Genomic DNA, 20467 nt, shown 5'->3' with positions numbered 1-20467 from the left:
GACTCGGATCTCATTCCTAACATTACATGTAGCAGCACAGTGGCTTGCGAGTAGCTATGGTACAGACACGCGCTGTTCGTGAGACAGCGCGTGAGGCCCGCACAGTTGGACGAAGGACTGAGCGTAGTCCGTAGCGATCCGGCCTCAGATGGCGGGAAGCGCGGGGGGTCCGGCAGGGAAGTCGGGCGCCGCCCGCCGCACCTCACGGCTGCCTCCGCCGCTGCTTGTTCGCGCAGCGTTGTCGACTCAGCAGTTACGACGACACAACGCGGTATTTTGTAACGCGCTTCTCGGCAAGGGGAAATGCTCCTTGCCGGACAAGGATCATCTACCCTGTACCGATTCGACGCCGTACAAAACCTGATTTCCAAAAAAGTAATCGTGCAGGTCACGAGCGCTTTCTAATCTAACGTCGTCATATGCAGTGGAACGCATATCCATTTCAATTACTGTTTTTTTCTGCTCACGAACGAAAGAAACTAAAACTTCTTGAGTATTATTTAAGCGAATCTTCAGTGATTTCGCGTGACACACAGAGACAGTAAAATATATTTGATGACTAAAAGCCTATTGATTGTATTTCAGTTTTTATTTCCGATACGTATTTCGTATCGAAAATTCCATAGACATTATTTGCAAGACTTACGAAAAAATTTATACAAAACTTGGAAAGCGTGCCGATGGAGCTTACGCACCGAAATACTCATCGGAAAAGAAAATAGAAATACACAGAGTCGACAGATTTCCTAACAATGAATCAACGAAATAAAACTAATCGTAAATGGAATAAAAGTACCTAACAGCAGACACCGCCTCGTAATTATTCAGCGTCACCGCTCACTTTGGGTTAACATCTAAAACTGGGAACAGGAAAACTTTTTTAAAAAAATTTCTGTCTCCTACGTTGGCTGCCTACGTAATGACAGTATGTTTGAAATGTAGATATTACACCTCACCTCTTTTTATGACTGTCCGAGAAAAAACGTTTCCCAGCCAACGTCATTGAAAATTTTATTCCCCGCCCTACGTTTGTACGCACGGACATGAGATCTTGCTTGTTTTTTGGCTCTTTTTTCCTATACACTCATTATCTTTGCGACAGCATATTTTATACCTTACGTAAATGCGCAAGGCACGTTAACCGTTCGCGTGTCAGTTGGATGTAACGGTAGCGTTGAAATACGTACGTACGGCCCTCGCAACTGTCGCACAACTCAGCGTCGTCTGGCGCCAGATGAAACGGTTGCTTTTAGATTTCGCGAATGACAATTGATAATTTCGGCACAAATTTTTTGATTATTGTTAATTACTACTTGACGAGAAAAGAGGACTGCTAACCGTTGCCGATTGGGCAAAAGGGAATTTCAGCCGACGTAACTCGTTGACTGACGCGGATACTCCCACATGTTCGACGCCAAACTGCTAACGAAGTGCTCTGCCTGGAACGCAATCTCACGAAGTAATTTCCCGTTTCGTCGACCCGGCTTTCGTGCAGAAATCCTGCGATCGGGACACGCCAAGTGCGCACCTCGCTATGTGGCGCTGAGATTGGAACTCCAGATAACTTGTCTCATTACCCTGTGAAATATCACGCGGGAACGGAAAGTTTGCGCCTTCAGCATAATTCTAACAATTTCAGCGAGGCGATGATATATAGCGACAGATGTTGTGTTTTGCAGTGGGTTACGATTTTTAATCGTTCGGTGGCTAAAGCGAGTGAGAATCTCCTGTCCATTCAATTAGTATCTTATCACAGAGTAAGGAAAGAATTTCGTGGCGGTGGATCCTTAAAATATTCAAACCACAGAGCACACTTCGTCGTAGTATTATAGAAACTTATGCAATGAGTGACAAAGAAAGACAGTAAAAAATTAGGGTGACAATGGAATAAGAAATTATATTTTAGCGCCCAGAAGTTTGTTAATATTATTTTCTAATCTTACCATCACGACATTATTTGCAGGTATCCGTAGTGGAAAATCAGAATAAAGTGCTTGGGTGCTTTCTCCGGACGATACGAGTCTGTATGTACCCTTGTCACTGTGAACAGCAACTGGTGGACAGGGGGAAGTCGTATGCTTAACAAAGGAACCACTGATAGAACCCGTAAAATGCGTGTCACGAGAAAAGGATGATGTCTCGTAGGAAGTTTATCAATGGTTAGAAACTGCGGAAAAGACAGCGACAGCTGTCGCAAAATGAATGATCGGTTCTTGTTGGGTATGTCCCATAACGAAAAGAGCGATAGATGCGAGGCAAGTTTTGGGTAGCATATGGCACAACGAGATGTACTCAAACGATTTTTTAACTCTAGGAATGTTAAGAGATAAATACACGAGAAAAAGTCATCCGAGACGAAAGCCCACTGACAGCGTCGGTTTGGAGCGTGTCACGAGGGAACGGCTGCCCCACGGAAACCTGTTAACTGTTAGGAATTAACGGAAAAACAGCGACAGTTACCACAAAATGAATGACACGGTTCCTGCTGGGCATGAGCCATGGACAAAAAGCGAGAGGTGCGTGGCAGAGATTTGGATAGAATGCGGTGCAACATGATGCACTAAAAGCTTTTCGACTGTAGCGTTGTTAGACACGAAGAGGCAAATACAGAAGAAACACAGTCGCTCACACGACGCTATCCAGATCCTCACCTTGCACCTCTGGCACATACCCAACAGCAATCGTGACATTCATTTTGTGATAACTGTCGTTCTGGTTCCTGCCGTTCGGTCCCTAAAGATTAATCACCTACATGATGCTATCCACGAGACCTTATCCTTTTCCCGTGGCACGGCTCTAACGAACGTAGAAATGATGCTGTAGAGCAACAGGCCTTCCGCCGCAGACGTTAGCGAAGGTTGATATCTCAGTGACGAGTGACATTTGAAATAATCCTATCACAGTCTCACAGACGTAGCCCTACAACGCGAACTGTTCCGGATCGCTTCGAAAGATATGCTATACGAAGAGGTGCTGCCGTCTCAGCACCATAGAACCTAGCAGTCAGTCTGACGCGAACAGTTCCAGCGACCTTAGGCTTACAACCCCACGAATACGAGCTACCTGTCGGCAGTTCCACCGGGGTTGTCTCGCGCTCGCACAAGAATAGAGCGGAGAGTTTCCCGGCGACACTCGGTGCAGTGTGCAGGTACCAACCTTCCTGATATAATCCGTACGTGGTTCCGGCTGGCAGGGACGTCTCGTTAGTGAACCGGCCTCATCGGCGACGCGACGAGACCCCGGCGCGCAGCTCCGCATACGGCGGCGCTCATCTGCTGACGCACTCACTCTCACACTGGCCGTCCCAGACACCTGGCAGTTGTCAACGCACGAAGGAGCAACTGCTGCCGCAACTAACGGGTGACAGTTTGCTGGCAACACGCAATTCGACAGGGCAGGGGCGAACACAGGTTGCGCTAACTCGTGGCAGCAAAACTGTCGCGCGGACGGGTGGGCTGGCGACTGTCGCGCGGCTGCGGCTCTCTCGCGGCACTGTGCTGTTCCCGCGCTGGGTCGGGGCACACTGGTCGCCGAGAGCGGACGGCGGACTCGCCTGCTTGCAGCCCGCTAACTGCAGCTATCGCAGGCTCGGCGGGTGGCCGCGTGTCAGGGGCTGCCTTCGCGCCGCTCGTCCGCGGCCGGCCGCTATTGGCTGACGCTGGAGTCCGGGCCACGCCCTGAGCTCCGCCTCTTCCCCCTCCAGAGCGCCGCGGGGCGGGCGAGAGGCGCCGGCACGCCGGGCGCGCGCGCGCGCGCGCGCTCCGCACACTCACTCACACACACACACACACACACACACACAGGGAGCGGCGCGGGCTATGCGAGTCGTAATAAACCGGCCGCCTCTACCCCTCCCCCGCCCCCACCTACCCCGCCGCTTCCATGTACCAGCCCTGCGACGCCGAGCCGGCGCGGTTATTTACGAAAAACATCCGGCGAGATGCGGTGGCGCCGGCAAACTCCCGAAAGACGGGCGCCGTCGTCGTCGGCGACGGCGGCCGCCCAGGGACCGGCGTCGCGACGCTCATCCCGCGCTCGGCTCGGCGCGGCGCTGTGCGGTCGCGGTCCGCGGTCTCTGCGGTTTTGCTTTAGCCAGACCCCCGCTTATTACAGAGGCTCTGCAAATGGGGATCGGATACAACGCTACCTTTGTTGCGCGCTAATCCCGACATCCACCTAAAGTGACAGTGTGATTACCTGACGTAGGCCGAAAAACGAAAAATCGAATCTCATCCGATATCTGTCGGTAGCTTTAAGATCTTCCTCCCTGTGTTGAGAGATGCCGTAAATACAAGATACGCCAAGTGCATCAGTGATATTCGTGAATTCTCCAGGCCCATTGTTAACGTAGCTGTTATACGTTTTCCCTAACGTGCTGGATGTATGTTTTCGTCTAAGTTGTACCTTTTATTTCTAACCCAAATAAGCAGGGCGGGTAGTTACAGAAGTACACATCCCGGCGACAAATGTAAACGGATCTTGGTGCGAGCCCCAGGAAAGTGTGTTGGGACCCTTATTGGCAGACAATATTAATAGTAAACTTATACATTTTGGCAGATGGTGCAGTTGTCTATAATGAAGTACTCTGAAAAAAAAAAAAAAATCCTCCGTCCGAACAGGTCTCGGAAGGCCAATCGGTACCGACCGATCACCGTGTCATCCTAAGTCGACTTGCGTCATCGTATACGGGCAAGAAGGGTCGTTGGGTTATCATACCGCTCACCCGGCCGTTTCAAGTTTACGTGTCCTGGAGCCGGTATCGGTCAAGCTGCTGCAGAGGCTGAATGCACCCCGGTAGGTCAACTCTGCATAACGACCCAGTTGGTCACCCATTCAAGTGCCAACAATATCTGACGGTGCTTAACTTCAGCGATCTGAAGCGACTTGGAAAAAAGCTGCACAAATATGCAGCCAGATCTCGATAAGATTTCAAAGTAGTGCAAACATGACATCTTGTTTTAAACGCTCAGAAGTGTAAAACTGTGCATTTTACCAACGAAAAATCTAGTAACCAGTGACACCAGTCAATTTTGTAGGTAAAGCTAGTAGGAGATTGGCTTTGTAGGACATCTGGAAAATGCAGTCTACAAAGTAGACTATACTCGTGCAACCCTTAGTAAAATATTATTCAAGTGTGCGAGACGGATACTGCATGGGACTAAAAGGGGCTTTGAAAGCAAACAAAGAAGGGCAGCACAACAGCTTGCACGTTTGTTTGACCCACTTGAGAGCGTCACGGATATGCTGAAAAACCGGATCTGGCCGACGCTTGAAGGTAGATGCCATTTGCCTTAGCTACAACCGAAGGTAAGTTCCTGAAAACGTTGGTGGGAACTCGGGGACTCGATCAGTATCAACTTATTGCCAGCATTGTGGCTAGTGGGTGGAACTAGTATGCGTCAAAGAGTTTATTCAACGACTTGACGAGACTAAGTTCCTAACACACTCGTTCCGGAGGGATCACCGCTTTAAACTCAGACATCGCATGCGGACTCTCAGGCTAATTTCGAACTGTAGATGGAATCGTCGGTGGTCTACCCTTCTCTCGTCTCACCCCCGTATGGATGCGGCGCTTACTTCGAGGCCAGAAGACCTTTCTGAGCGCGTGTTAAAGTCCTGACTTGGCCGTCGCAGTATCAAAGGAGTCAGAACAAGACTCCGGAAGTACTGGTGTGGACCACATCAGCAGGTAAGCCGAGCAGCGTGTGTTCTCTCGATAATTCGGCTTGCTTCAAACGGAGCTTTAACTATTTTCTCGTCATATTCAGGGGTAGTACAATGCGACGCCTGTATTGGCGGAGACTCTTCTCTGTTGCGTTAACCATCTCATTGTAGGAAGTTCGACTTGCTGGTCTCCTGTAGCACCCGTACGGCGCCTGTATCTGAACGGACAGCTTTACTGGCGTCCAATTGCTACTTTTTTTACATGGCACACAACTTCCGGAAGATTATAACTGCGGGAATCGTTGCCCACTGTTCTGTTTATATCTTAATGCTTGAATCGATTTTCTAACCTGGTCAACTATCGGTTTTCCGAGCGTTGTTTTACTCTAATGGCCTATGGAGATCAGTAGCTCCGGTTGCCGATTTACAGCACGATGGTTCTCTTCAGTTCATTATATGAGGTGAATAAATTCTTTCTCAGGCCAATATTTTATTCCGGTTCTGTGGGCAAAATGTCATTCCATGTAGATTAGCCGATATTTTTTAAAACAAGAAGGAACCTGACGACGTAAGCACGTACCAAGCACGGTTGACGGTTTACATGAGAGCGAAAATCGAATGTGCAGGAGGTAATCGGAAAGCGGTTTTGGAAAATCGGTTTACGAAACCCCACGGAAACGTATTAGAAGTGACATCTTGATCTGCGGAGGAAAATGTACTCGCAACCTGCCAAAGAATAGTGAAGGTCTATTATGTGTGTTGTTATACATATCTAACGTCCTGTCGACGACATCGTCACTAATGACACAGCACAAGCTTCGACAGGAGAAGGTTGGGGAAGGAAATGTGCCGCGTAATTTTTAAACGAACGCACTGGTATTCCCCATAGCTGACATGGGGAAAATACAGAAAACCTACCCGTGGTAGGCCGAACTTGTTGTCCAACTCGTTCCGAATGCAACACCAGCGTTCTCTACGATGCTGGTGTGCCACGTTTCTTTGGAGGAGACAGAGAACCATGACAGCGCCTATTCAAATGACGGCGAGAAACCGCCTAAAAACCACACCCAGGCTTGTCTGTGCGCCAGACAAGTAGTTGTTAAGCCGCATCCGCAGCTTATCTCCATCTCTCTGATGCTGGCGTTCTGTGCGTTACGCTACACAGTCTAGTCTATCTAGGTTTGCTCTAGTTTAAAACTGAATATCGCATTTGAATTAGGCAACAGCGAACAGAAACGCCAAACGAACATATCTGGATTCGAAGCCACGATCTACTGGTCCCGGTGTCAAGCCCTAGCCAGCCCGACCGACGGGCCGGCTGTGGAGACAGGAACGTTATACCACGAGAAATGAGCGTTTGACGATGTGATTTACGTTTGTCACTCTGCCTACGCAAGAGAAGCCTCAGAATTTACAAACAGGAACGCTGTACAATCGGACGCACGTCCAGTGATGGTAAATGGAATACGTTTCCGTCTAGAAGCAGTACCCCAAAGCAACTCCTGTCCCTGTCTGCTGTTTTAGCAAATGCCAACGATCATTAAACCAGCACAGCTATTTCACAACGCGTTGTCTGCCATTGAACGTCATCCTCTGAGAACTCTGACGGGTGGAGAGATACTGCAGAGGAAAAGTGGGGAAAATGGAAAGATGAAGACGACACTGACGTTTAGTACATGAAGGCAACATTCTCGTGGGACTAGTAAAATCGCTGCTCATGTTGACTGTGTTGGTAGCTTTCCTTGTCCTTGTCTTCTGTCGCAATCTCTGCACTTCGCACAGAAAACTAGAGAGTGCTCCACTCTAAGCATTTCATGTGAAAGAAATAAGGGAGAACGCTGTGGATTTACCAGTTGTAGAGTAATTTCCACAGCAAGCTGCCGTTCAGTATCGTAACGAGGAAGAAAGTTACTCCGCAGACTTAAGTACAGTGCGAGTTTTCCGACGATTGTGTTGTTTCTTCAAGGTTTTCAGTGTGTAATCCATTTTAGGAGAAGCATAAACGAATGTAAGATCGTCTAAACCGTTACAGTATAGTACTCCTGCCTGGTTATTTAATCATACATGTTTATAAAAGTACTCTAAGCACTAACACAATCTCTCACCTAACTACATACGTGTTCACCATAAAACAGAGTTATCAGCAGAAGGCAACAAAGGAAATCAATCGGACAACGGACGCAAAGATGGGAATTCAAGTCATGCCACCAGCAGGATTGGAACGCTTTGTTGGCGTTAAGTTCCGTTAGAAAGTGGAATTACGAAGACACGTAATGTCAACCTCTATGGTGCCCCTCGCCCAAGTTCTCGTCACAGCACCGCAGCTGAAGTAGAAATAACAGTATACAATAACTCTATACCGTAAATAATGTCCAAACAAATAAAATGTCGAACAAGTGATCGTTGTCGAGCTCGAATAAGTTATTCGTGTGTAAATATTTCTTGGCTTAACCCTTTCGTTGACTTAATTACTGGTTAGGTTCTGTTTCCTATCGCCGATTTTCATTTCGTTAAGGTATTAGCAGCTATAGCTTACTGCTGAAGATGTGATACTCGTTAACGAATGGGTGAGAAAGCGGGCGAGATTTGACAGACTAATCATAAATCGATATGAACAAGTTATCATTAATGTTTTCTCGAGTATACTTTAGTGGGCCGATTTACACAATGCTCTTATTATCCATTCCTTATATTAATTACAACGTAGAAAACTACCGGTCAGCGGTTGCTAAGGTAGCAAATAGCACATTTTTTTCTTGGCAACAGACTCGTGTAAACCTAACAAAATACGAGCGTACGGAATATAAGATCAACAGTGTGCTTCCGTTGAAGAGTTTCTAGCAAACAAAACATTGCACGTCATTCTCGATGGAAAGAAGTTTTCAGACGTAAAAGTACCCTCGGGTATGCTCTAAGGGAGTGTTATAGGTCTAGTAATTTTCGGAATACGCATAAATGACATACTAGACAACATCGTAAGTACCATGGGGTTTATCGCGAATGATGCTGGGTTGTACAGAGAAGGCGCAACCCTACAAAATTGTAGCGAAATACAAGAAGATCGACGCTTGGTGCTGGGATTGGCAAATGACCCTCGAGATAAACAAATGTGACGTACTGCGTATACGAAGACAGAAAGAGCCATTATTGTACGATTACACGATTGCGGAACAGTCAGAGGAAGCAGTTGTTTCCACAAAATATCTAGGAGTATGATTAAAGACCAATTTAAAGTGGAATGATCACATAAAACTAATCCCAGGGTATACATTGGAAGAATCTCCAGGAAATGTAGCCCGTCAGCAAACGAGGTAGCTTCTATAACACTCGTTCGACCAATACTAGAATACTGTTCGTCAGTACTGGATGTGTACCAGATCGGTTTGATAGAGAAAATCCGCAAATCCTAAGGCTCTACTTTCGAATACATGAGAGACCTAAATAATACCAGCGAGTTTCTTTATAGTTTCATTTATAAGCACGAAAGCATCACGCCTGGAGATTATCATGACGCTGCAAAAGAGGCGTTCTTGCTTTCCTTGAGGAGTCAACCAATGCATCGCTTCCTCCAGCGTATATCTCGCGAGAATAGCCTCAGGATAAAATTAGAGAGATTCGAACCTACACGGAGGCTTACCGGCAGTCGTTCTTCCCGCGAAGCATTCGCGAGTGGATCAAAAAAGAGGGGAAATAACAGTGCTACACAAAGTACCCTTTGCCAAACGCCACAAGGTGGTGGAGTGTATATGTAGATGTAAATACAGGTATTGGTTCGAGACGGGATCCTTCATTGTTTGACAATAACTCCTCACATGCAAAATCACTAATTGGTACTTACACAGAAAAGGTAAGACAGCCACCGCCTCAGTGCATATCTGAAGACCACACTGCTTTGCTAGGTCATATCACAGGCTGTCTTGATCTTTTCTTTCTGCGATATGAGAACCATCTCAGCTAACCAGTTGTTGAGGAAGGTTAGGTAACTGCAGAAATTCTGAGAGCGTGTGTTGCAAGAAGGTTTGGGCATGATCACGAGAAAATCCCAGAAATTATGGCGGCTTCCGACGCACCATTTGCTCATCGAACAGGGAAAGGAGGAGGGAATTGACAGCGGTATCGAAAGTACCCTCTGTCACACGCCGTAAAGTGGCTTGCGCAGTAGCGTAGATATAGATGTAGCTTAACAAATAACGCGTGATCCGATTTACAGTGCGAAAAGCAGTTCAAAACACAAAATAAGACATGAATATTTCGCCAGCGTTCATGAGTCATCCTTGGTAAGGAAACACTATCCTATTCCGAGAAAGATCAAGACAACTTCGGTTGTGGCTTAGCTGAAAGAACTTATTCAGTATAAAATAAAAAAAGTAACAAACGGAATGGCGATGAATGACGTGAGGTTTGAAAGGGCATCTCACGAATCCAGGTCCAGTCCCTTACCCGCAGCACACTCTTACACGAAAAAGTCGGAAAATGTTACACGTTTCTAGCCGAAAGTGCTGAAATGTCGCGTTTCTAAAAGCGAACCCCTATTTAGTAGTTCTTCTGTCTATACCATTTTGTGAAACGCCGATATTTCAGTCCCTACTCGTACATTAACGTACATATGAGAGATTCTAGCGTATTCACATGGCGCGAGTAACAAGATAAAATTACGTAAAAACGTGGCACGGTATCAGTGTCTGCAAATTATGAGGCAATTTCGTGGCTATAGAGCACCCACGGGCCTCAATAAATGCGATTACCAGCGCGTCGTTTGGGACGGCGGATCTGCAACAATTGAAATTATTTCGGTTCATTGCGCGTGTTGCTAAACACGGTGTTGGCGGCGGCAGGCGGCGCTTCGGCGCTTGCGGATCGCAATAGCGGCCATTAAGCTTTCACAAAAGCTAGGGCAGCGCCATACATCCGATTTTTCTTTTTTGTAGATATCCTATAACTCTCATCTGGTGACACTGCGATAGCGGTCGCTCGCAGGGTACGTCTTTGAACTTACGAGGTGCGGCTAGAAAAAAACCGGACTGATGCTGGAAAAAACATTTATTTACAATTATTTACAATTTCATGTTATCTCCTTCAATGTACTCTCCTCCTCGGTCTCTACACCGCTCCATACGAATTTTCCACTGTTCATAGCAATGCTACAGATCATTTTCGGTAAGTCCATACATTACTTCCGTCGCTTTTTCTTTTACTGCTTCAACAGTCTCAAATCTAGTTCCTTTCAAAGCTGACTTGACTTTAGGGAAAAGAAAAAAGTCACAGGGGGCCAAATCAGGTGAGTAGGGTGGATGATCTAAGATGGGAATGTTGTGTTTTGCCAAAAACGTCTTCACTGACAACGCACTGTGAGCTGGGGCATTGTCTTGGTGAAGGATCCATGACTTTTTTCTCCACAAATCGTTCCGTTTTCTCCGTACTCGCTCACGCAGGGTAGCCAGGACGCTAATGTAGTAATGCTGATTCACTGTTTGTCCCTCTGGTACCCAATCAATGTGCACAATCCCTTTGATGTCAAAAAAAAAAAACAATCATCATTGCCTTGAATTTCGATTTTGACATTCGTGCTTTTTTTTTGTCGTGGAGAACCAGGAGTTTTCCAATGCATCGATTGCCGTTTAGTTTCGGGATCGTAAGTAAAAAACCACGATTCATCGCAAGTAATAACATTTTGTAAGAAGGTGGGATCACTTTCAATGTTTTTGATGTTAACACGCTGTTCTTTCTGTACACTCAACATTTTCCGACGCACAGACAAAACGTCAACTACTTAAAACAGACGCCACGGGCAGACTGAGTGCAGGAGGCAGATGAAACTCGAGCAGTAGGCGGAGCGAGAGTCACGTGACAGGCCACGCGACTTTCAGCCTTATTGCATTCGTTTTATTGTTTCACCAGTACTAGTCCGGTTTTTTTCTAGCCACACCTCGTAAAGCATCTATCACTTTTTTTTTTTAGAGCACCGAACCTCGTGTTGGTTTTCATAAATGAGCAAGCAGCGTGCGGCTTGTTTAACTATTTGGCGCTAATTTGATGAAGAACTGTATTTGTTTGTTATTGTGAATAGTCATTTGCAGAACTCAGTTATTGGTTTGCTTGAATACTTGGTTTAAGTGTCTCCGAAGCTAACTTCTGAGCAGTAAGTTGCGTTTGAGCAGTCTGAATAGTGCCAATTTTCTCCACTCTTTCATCTGCGTATTGTGAATAGATTGGGAAGTTACGCATCCTGCAATAGTACGAGACATCGCAAGGTGGACCATTTAGATGGGCGTAACTCGGTGGAGACCCTACGAGGACAGATGACATCACGGCTATTGCCGCGCGACCGTCCCAGCAATTCCGCACGACTCGTCTTGGAGCAAGCGCAGTGTCGTTGACCTCCAGCACGTTACCAGCGCACTTCAAAGTGAACCTGAGCAGTCGAGAAGACTGACAACGTTAAGATGGCAAATGTTGGTAAATGTATTGAAGTAAATTGTGTTTTACCTAAGTGTTGCCGGCCGGAGTGGCCGTGCGGTTCTGGGCGCTACAGTCTGGAACCGAGCGACCGCTACGGTCGCAGGTTCGAATCCTGCCGCGAGCATGGATGTGTGTGATCTCCTTAGGTTAGTTAGGTTTAATTAGTTCTAAGTTCTAGGCGACTGATGACCTCAGAAGTTAAGTCGCATAGTGCTCAGAGCCATTTGAACCTGTTCTCCTGAACCATAGATATTCCCGACTAGTAAGCTACGTCGATCTTCTGTCAATAGATAGGAATATTCGTGGCGCACAGCGTCATAGATTGGTGAGCGCCTAATAGTCAGTATTAGATTGCGTATCGTGTATGAGAGAGGAAGATGCTTTATAAGATATAGACTACTTGCATTCTTATCCTCCGCTACACTGCTTTGCAAGACTGCCACTCCCATGTCATTATTTGCCTATCATTATTCTCTCTTTCACGACAGTTACCTGAAATAAATTAAAGAATTATTTTTCTTTTATATTAGAAGCGGCTTTTCGGAGCGAATTGAATAAGCGGCAGTCAAATGAAAACGAGACTGATCGGAAAAAAGTATTATACAAAAGTAAACGCCATAATTTGTAATACATCTATCCAGATGTGAACCAAGAAAAAGTGTTTGCGGTTGCCTACGGAACCGTGGTTGTACCTCTTCGTCCGAAGCAAATCGGAGGCCACGAACGTCTTTCTTCAGGGCTACGAAAATGCAGAATTCGCATGGGGAGAGATCGGGACTGTGTGGAGGATGTCTAAGGCCGTCCCAGCGAAACTTGCGCAGCGTACCTAACGTTGGCAACTTGTGAGCGGTCATTTTGTTTGCAGGCTGCTCCGACTGCGCCGCAGAAGTGTCGCTGGAACGCCCTTACACATCCTCCACACAGTTCCGATCTCTCCCCATGCAATTTTCAAATTGTTAGAGCGTTCAAGAAAGACATTCGTGGCCACCGTTTTGCTTTGGATAAAGGGGTGCGTGCCTGGGCACAGTCGTGGTTATGTAGGCAACCGCAAACATTTTTCCATGACCGCCTTGTCTCGCAGTGGGATAAATGTATTGTTATGGAGATTACTTTTCAAATATTTAAAAGTTTAGTTACTTTTTTTCCATCTGCCTCGTTTTCACTTGACTTCCCCTCATAATCGCAATAACAGCGACACTCAGAAAAATGAAAATTTCTACCTCTTTTCAGAAGGGGGCTATCTTTCGCCTCCTAAACTGTTAGAAAGAATTCATTTAAACATAGTCACTTGTGCTTTCGCCAACGTCCTTCTAATTTCCAAACTATTAGTTGTAGTATCAAGTATTAAATAGTAGTAAGCCTTCAATGATACGCACGACACTGGAGTTTGACAATGAAAAGACTATAGCTACTTGTAGATCAGGCACGAAGATGCGAAAAAACGTGAACCAAAAAATGATCGAGTAAATAAAGAGTTTTAGGCCTTTGCTGCCCATAAGGAAACTGTTATGTCATATGCGTACATATGTGGAACAACGAACAGTAGAATAAGATGACACTATCTCCGTTTTAGCTAGGATGTGGTGGTTTGCGACCAGCAGGCACCTACACCGTCAGACTATATAATCTGCAGGACTTTCGGACCACAAGGAGTCTTTTACTGTCCTCCAGCCCTGAACTGGAATGAAAAACCCTGAACTCGGTAACGTATCTCATGCACGAATAAATGCTTTCTGTTTTTCATTCAACAGAAACACAAATTCATACAATGCAAACTCCCGTACAGCGCATGATGGAAGAGAAAGTCTTGTTTTTTAACTTTTTTCATTTCTCTCCTATTTCCTCTTCTTACTCTACTCATCAAAGGTGTACAGGGGGCATTATTGCTTTTACATTTCCTTATGTGGTAAAAACAGTAATTTCTCTACTTTTTTCATCGTGGTATCTACGCGCTACGCACTTAACGCGTTTGTCGGTACGCCTTTTCGCTCCTTCAGGTTACATACTTCGCCGCTCTTGCAATGCCCCAACCATAAGTTTGCCGAACACGTGTTTAAGGCACTTGAGGCGAGAGAATAGAGCTACCGCGACTTGTGTCACTCTTATTTGAGTGTTTTCAGTCTTTACGGCCGCACAAGTGTCTTATAACACACTTCTTGCGTTAAGCTCGAGATATTCGAGATTCTCCCAGTGAGCCGCTTTCGACCACTCGCTTCCTCGGCAACGATGATATTCTAACACATTACATCACTTAGAAGCCCTGTGCTATTTCACTGAAGTCGCTCCAGTGATTTATCACCCACCACTGGTGTACGAAACCGCTTGGTTTTTCGTGCTCGCGTGCACCACAAGCTATTAAAACGCCGTTTCCGTCGTCTCTGGAAGTAAGCAGCACTTCAAGTGACATACGATGACTTTCTTCCGGTGTTCGATGCTCAGTTTTGTTATGCACACATGTAACGTAGCTTCTTGACAGAACAGATCTTGGATCTTTCCGTTTCACGAAAAACGCTTTAGCTGTGCGAGAGATATCCTTGATAGCTTCAGTGGCGGTTTTACTGGGATGAAACTTTGAGTCATGTGTGAGGTGTGCGCTGATAGTCAGTTGTATGCTGCGCACGGAAAGCAACTCTCCGGGTTCTAATTCCAGGCTGGTACACTATTTTAGCTACTTTTATTTATTGATTTATTTAACTTTACAAGATTAGGAGCATCATGCGCTCTCTTACACGCCGCTTCAAAATGAAAATTTCCTTTTTGATAAGTGTAATGTCCTAGGGCTAATATAGGCATTAATTTGATGATGATGATGTTTGGTTTATGGGGCGCTCAATTGCGCTGTCATCAGCGCCCGTACGAAGTCAAAATTTTTACACAGTCCAATTTCTTTTCACAACCCAGTCTAGTCGCTCTCACAAATGATGATCATTATAATATGATGAGGACTACACAAACACCCAGTCCCCGAGCAGAGAAATTCACCAATCCGGCCGGGAATCGAACACGAGACCCCGTGATCCAGAAGCAGCATTAATTTGAGGAAGAAATTTCTGAGAATGTATGTCGGAAGCATAGCGTTGTATATAATTGAATCATAGCCCTTGGGAAAAATTGAAAAGAAGCGAATCGAAGTGACTGAAACGTGGTGTTACTGTAAGATGCTGAAAACCGTGTGGACTGATAAGATAAGAAAGGAGTAAGCTCTCCGCAGAATCGGCGAAGAAAAGAATATACGGAAAAAATTGACTGGAAAATGGTACAGGAAAACAGGACAATGACTAATACGTCCGGGAATAGCCTCCTGTGGCGAGCCGCAGAGGCATAAACTTTATAGAGAACAAGAGAGACAGAAATATATCTACAGAAATAATCGAGGACGTTGTGCATAACTTCTACTCTGAGATGAAGAGGTTAGTACAGGAAAGGAAGTGTGATAGACCAATCAGAAGACTAATGACAAAAAAAGGTGTTAACTCAATGAAGACGCCTTATATCGATGTAGTAAGATGTGTGTCGGGATATGGTTGAACTGAAGTTTCGTTAACAGCGTCATCTACCGGTATACTTATTCGCAGTTCCACATGCTATAAAACTGATTTGCCCATCTCATATTTCATTACAGAAAAGATTTACGAACCATATGACTCACTTTTATGTTACCTTTATATCCAAACAGCTTCAGGCCATTACGATGCATTTATTAATGTTGTAACCTTCATTGATGTACATATGTTGACAATAAACGAAACTGGTCGCATTGCTAAGGAACTACATGTCGTGGCATGGACCAGGAACTCTATCATTTCGCTATGAAAAGTTCCATGACAATCGATCAGTTCATTGCTAGTGGTGTTACGCTCCGCCGGAAGGCAAACAGGGAAGGAATGCGGCGCATACTCACAGAAACCGTCATCGATAAATGTTTTGAGCTATGAAAATAATGGGTACGGACATATGCAGACTGAAATTGTCCTTAGCTGGAAGGCGACGCCATTTTGTAAGTTCTAAGTTCTGCTGAATGAGTATTGTTTATCGTGTGTCAGACCTCATGAGTTCACATTTTTCAGCGGAAGACTAAACTACGTCCGCAGTAAACTACTCATCCATTCCCATTGGGTTGAACGATTCCGATGAAACGAATCACACAGCAGGGACACACAAAGAAAAACATACAAACCAGTCCTCCAATAGTTTGCTGCGACCAGGAGTTTCCTAGGACTGGAAGGAGCTTCATATTGTGTTCACTACATCAGCCGAAGATTTTACGTAAGTAGCACTTTTAGCAATATTCTCACACGAAATATTTAGGAAAGAGTGCAAAAGCTGATAGAAGTTGACCCCGGGTAAGATCGGTTTGGGTTCCGGAGAAATTTGGAAACATGCGAGGCAATACTGGCCGTGCGACTTATCTTAGAGACTGAAAAAGGTAAACCTACGTTTATAGCAATTGTAGATTTAGAGAAAGATTTTGACAGTGTTACCAGGAATACAATTTTTGAAATTCTGAAGGTAGCAGTGAGCGGAAGGTTATCTACAGTTTGTACAGAAACTGATCTCCAGTTACAGGAGTCGAAGGAAATGAAAGGGAACACATAGTTAAGAGGGAGTTAGACATGTTTGTAGCTTATTCCCACTGCTGTTCAATCTGTACACCGAACACGCAGTAACGTAGGAGAAACGTGGAAGAGGAATTAAATTTCAGCAAGAAGAAATGAAACCTTTGATGTTTGCCGATGACACTGTAATTCTGTCAGAGACAGCAAAGGACTTAGAAAGGCAATTGAACGGGATGGATAATGTCTTGACAAGAGGTTATAAGTCCGCAGCTCGTGGTCGTGCGATAGCGTTATAGCGTTCTCGCTTCCCGCGCCCGGGTTCCCGGGTTCGATTCCCGGCGGGGTCAGGGATTTTTCTCTGCCTCGTGATGACTGGGTGTTGTGTGATGTCCTTAGGTTAGTTAGGTTTAAGTAGTTCCAAGTTCTAGGGGACTGATGACCATCGATGTTAAGTTCCATAGTGCTCAGAGCCATTTTGAAGAGGTTAAAAGATTAGCGTCAACAAAAATAAAACAAGGTTAATGGAATGTAGACAACTAAATTAGGCGATGCTACGGATATTAGATTAGAATATGAGACACTGAAAGGAACAGATGAATTTTATTATTTGGAGAGCGAAAAAACTGATAATGGTCGAAGTAGGGAGGATATAAAATGCAGACTGTCATAGAAAGAAAAATGAAAAATTTGTCAACTTTGAACATTAAGTGTAATATCTTGTGGTCATGCGGTAGCGTTCTCGCTTCCCGCGCACGGGGTCCCGGGTTCGATTCCCGGCGGGGTCAGGGATTTTTCCCTGCCTCGAGATGACTCGGTGTTGTTGTGTCGTCTTCATCACCACCATTCATTCCCATTACGGTCGGAGGAAGGCAATGGCAAACCACCTCCGCTAGGACCCTGCCTAGTTGACGGTGCGGTCTCCCGCATCGTCCCCTACGCTCCTCAGAGTATGGGACGTCATCATCATCTTTTCTACAGATATGAGTCTGAAGTGTAGCCTTGCGCAGAAGCGAAAGGTGGACGATAAACAGTTCGGACAGAAACAGAATTCATGCTTTTAATATGTTATGATGCAGAAGAATGACAAAGCGTTGGGTTGGACAACTTCTGTGAGGGTAGTGAACCGAACGATGGGGTAAGTAAATTTACAGTTATCGGATGATGGGGCGCATGTGGGGCATGAATGATTTTTCAGTTTGCCAATGGAGGGAACAGTGCGGGGTAATCATAGTACAGTGTGGTGAAGAAGGGGTACAGATACTAATGGAGAAGTTTAAATATGTAGAAGGGTGGATAGAGCCAAACATCCACGAGAAAGAACCCTTTGCATCAGGGGTAAGCAACAGGGAAACAGTATATCAACAACTAAAAGCGTCTACAAGAAGAAATCGACGTTAATTTCCAAGATAAGACTTTGCTGCGTAGTGATGCGATCGGAGGCTCTGTACGCCGCACAGTGGGTTTCTATGAACAGGATAGGTCTGATTGAGAAATTAGACATAAGAGAAAGGCAGATATTAAGGGGAATTCTAATCCCAATTAAAGAAGACGATGAAGCGACACAACCATGAACTCCAAACACATTTAGGAAGAGAACTGCTTTCTGTGGTCACATTGCCTGTACGAGTCTTACAAAATTAAAAAAGCGAGGTTTACCAAGGTAGAAAAATACTTGCAAGAAATGGGGATAGCGCTGGAGGTTATCCATAAACGCCCAAGAATAAACTCCAATAGCACATTAGTTTCCAAGAAAAGCCGGAATTAAAAACTAGCAGAACATGGACTGAGGTGAGGAAGGAACAGCAAAGGAAAGAAATGCGGGATACTGAGCTAAAAGCAAAGTCCAGATGCAAGAAAAAGGAAGAGTGCACTTGAAATACCTACATCGGGAGATGGCCGACTCGAAAAGAAGAGAAGAAGAAGGGGAGATCAACGCTCAACTACAGTAAGCAGGTTCAAATGGATGTAGTCCTAGGCTGCAGTAGATGATGAATAGGTTGGCACGGGATAGGCTATCACGTAGAGCCGCGTCGGAACAGTCTTCAGACTGAAGACCGCAACAACAACAACAAAGCGATATTTTTGGAATGAGCATGAGCTGACGTTGTCGCTAGCTGACCCATTGCTGCACGGCCGCAGCAAGAGTCTGGTTGTGGCGTTCGCATAACGCCAGGCGCCGCTGACTACCCCCCCCTCCCCTCCCCCACCTGCGACACCACCGCCTCCGCCGCCGCCGCCCAGCATTACGTAACTCGCAGCTCGCAGAGTGCGCGTAGCCTCCGGCCTCAAGCAGAGCGCATTGAGAAACTGCTCTGCCGCTGTACCCCAAGTTCCTACTCACAAATCGCTGCAAGTCGGGTCATCTAATTTTTCGGCGATCTATGAAATGGTACAGGGTGTTTCAAAAAGAATATACGTAATTCGAACATATATATTTATCAAGCAGTAAGATACACAACTATGTAACTTGGGACACATATTTACGAATCTCTCAAATCTAGATTACAGATGTCCAATTAGATTAGATTAGATTAGTACTTGTTCCATAGATCATGAATACGACACTTCGTAATGATGTGGAACGTGTCAGGTTAATAAAAGGTGTCTGTACAAGACACTTAATATTTTGAATTTTTTTTTGTGGGTTGGGGAAATTACCCCCTTACTATATCCAAAAATTCATCTAATGAGTAGGAGAAGTTACCATTAAGAAATTCTTTTAATTTCCTTTTAAATGCTATATGGCTATCTGTCAGACTTTTGATGCTATTAGGTGAGTGACCAAAGACTTTTGTGGCAGCATAATTTACCCCCTTCTGAGCCAAAGTTAGATTTAACCTCGAGTAGTGAAGACCATCCTTTCTCCTAGTGTTGTAGCCATGTACACTGCTATTACTTCTGAATTCGTTCGGATTGTTAATAACAAATTTCATAACTGAATATATATATATATATATATATATATATATCGTGAGGCTAGAGTGAAGATCTCTAGCCAGGATGATCTGGTATGAGCTCCAGCAATTATTCTGATTACACGCTTTTGTGCAATGAACATTCTTTTACTCAATGATGATACCCCAGAATATGATGCCATACGAAAGCAGGAGAATGAAAATAGGTGTGGTAAGCTAATTTACTGAAATGTATATCGCCAAAATTTGCAATGACCCTAGTAGCATAAGCAGCTGAACTCAAACGTTTCAGCAGATCCTCAGTGTGTTTTTTTCCAGTTCAACCCCTCATCAATGCATACACCTAGCAATTTTGAATATTCTCCTTAGCTACTGATTTCTGATCGAAGTCTATATTTATTATTGGTGTCATTCCATTTATTGTGTGGAACTGTATATACTGTGTTTTGTCAAAGTTTAATCAGAGTCCATTTGCACAGAAGCATTTAATGATTTTCTGAAAAACATCGTTTACAATTTCACCAGTTAATTCTTGTCTGTTGGGTGTGATAGCTATACTTGTATCATCGGCAAAAAGTACCAGCTTTGCATCTTCAATATGTTCTCCACCAGTAACGCGAAAAATACGGGATGTTCAAAAGGTCTCTCCGCAGTGCCGTATGATTGTTAGCCGCGCGTGCCGTATGCTGCAGTGAATATACCGAAATGAAACTCAGTGAAATACAAGTTATTAATTTATTGAATATTCATTTTTACTTACAAATTTTCACATTCAATGTTGCAAGTGTCCCCCCTGTTGTTGAATACGCAATTCAATTCGTCTAATCATGTTTCCAAACACAAGCTCTAACATTTCTTCTGTAGCAGAAGCAT

General features: G+C 44.9%; 1 protein-coding gene across 1 annotated transcript in view; it reads right to left on the bottom strand.

The window, feature by feature from the left end:
• LOC124593793 overlaps positions 1 to 3510 on the bottom strand; it is a 298108-nt gene extending 294598 nt beyond the window's left edge. The window contains exon 1 of the mRNA XM_047132142.1: positions 3157 to 3510. The gene's annotated coding sequence lies outside the window, so the exon portion shown is untranslated. The remainder of the gene's footprint in view (positions 1 to 3156) is intronic.
• Positions 3511 to 20467: the final 16957 nt, after the last annotated feature.

Source organism: Schistocerca americana, chromosome 2 (genome assembly GCF_021461395.2).
Source record: "Schistocerca americana isolate TAMUIC-IGC-003095 chromosome 2, iqSchAmer2.1, whole genome shotgun sequence".
In the NCBI taxonomy this organism is placed as follows: Eukaryota; Metazoa; Arthropoda; class Insecta; order Orthoptera; family Acrididae; genus Schistocerca; species Schistocerca americana.
The sequence above is the reverse complement of the archived record's forward strand: the minus strand, read 5'-3'. Positions and strand labels throughout refer to the sequence as shown.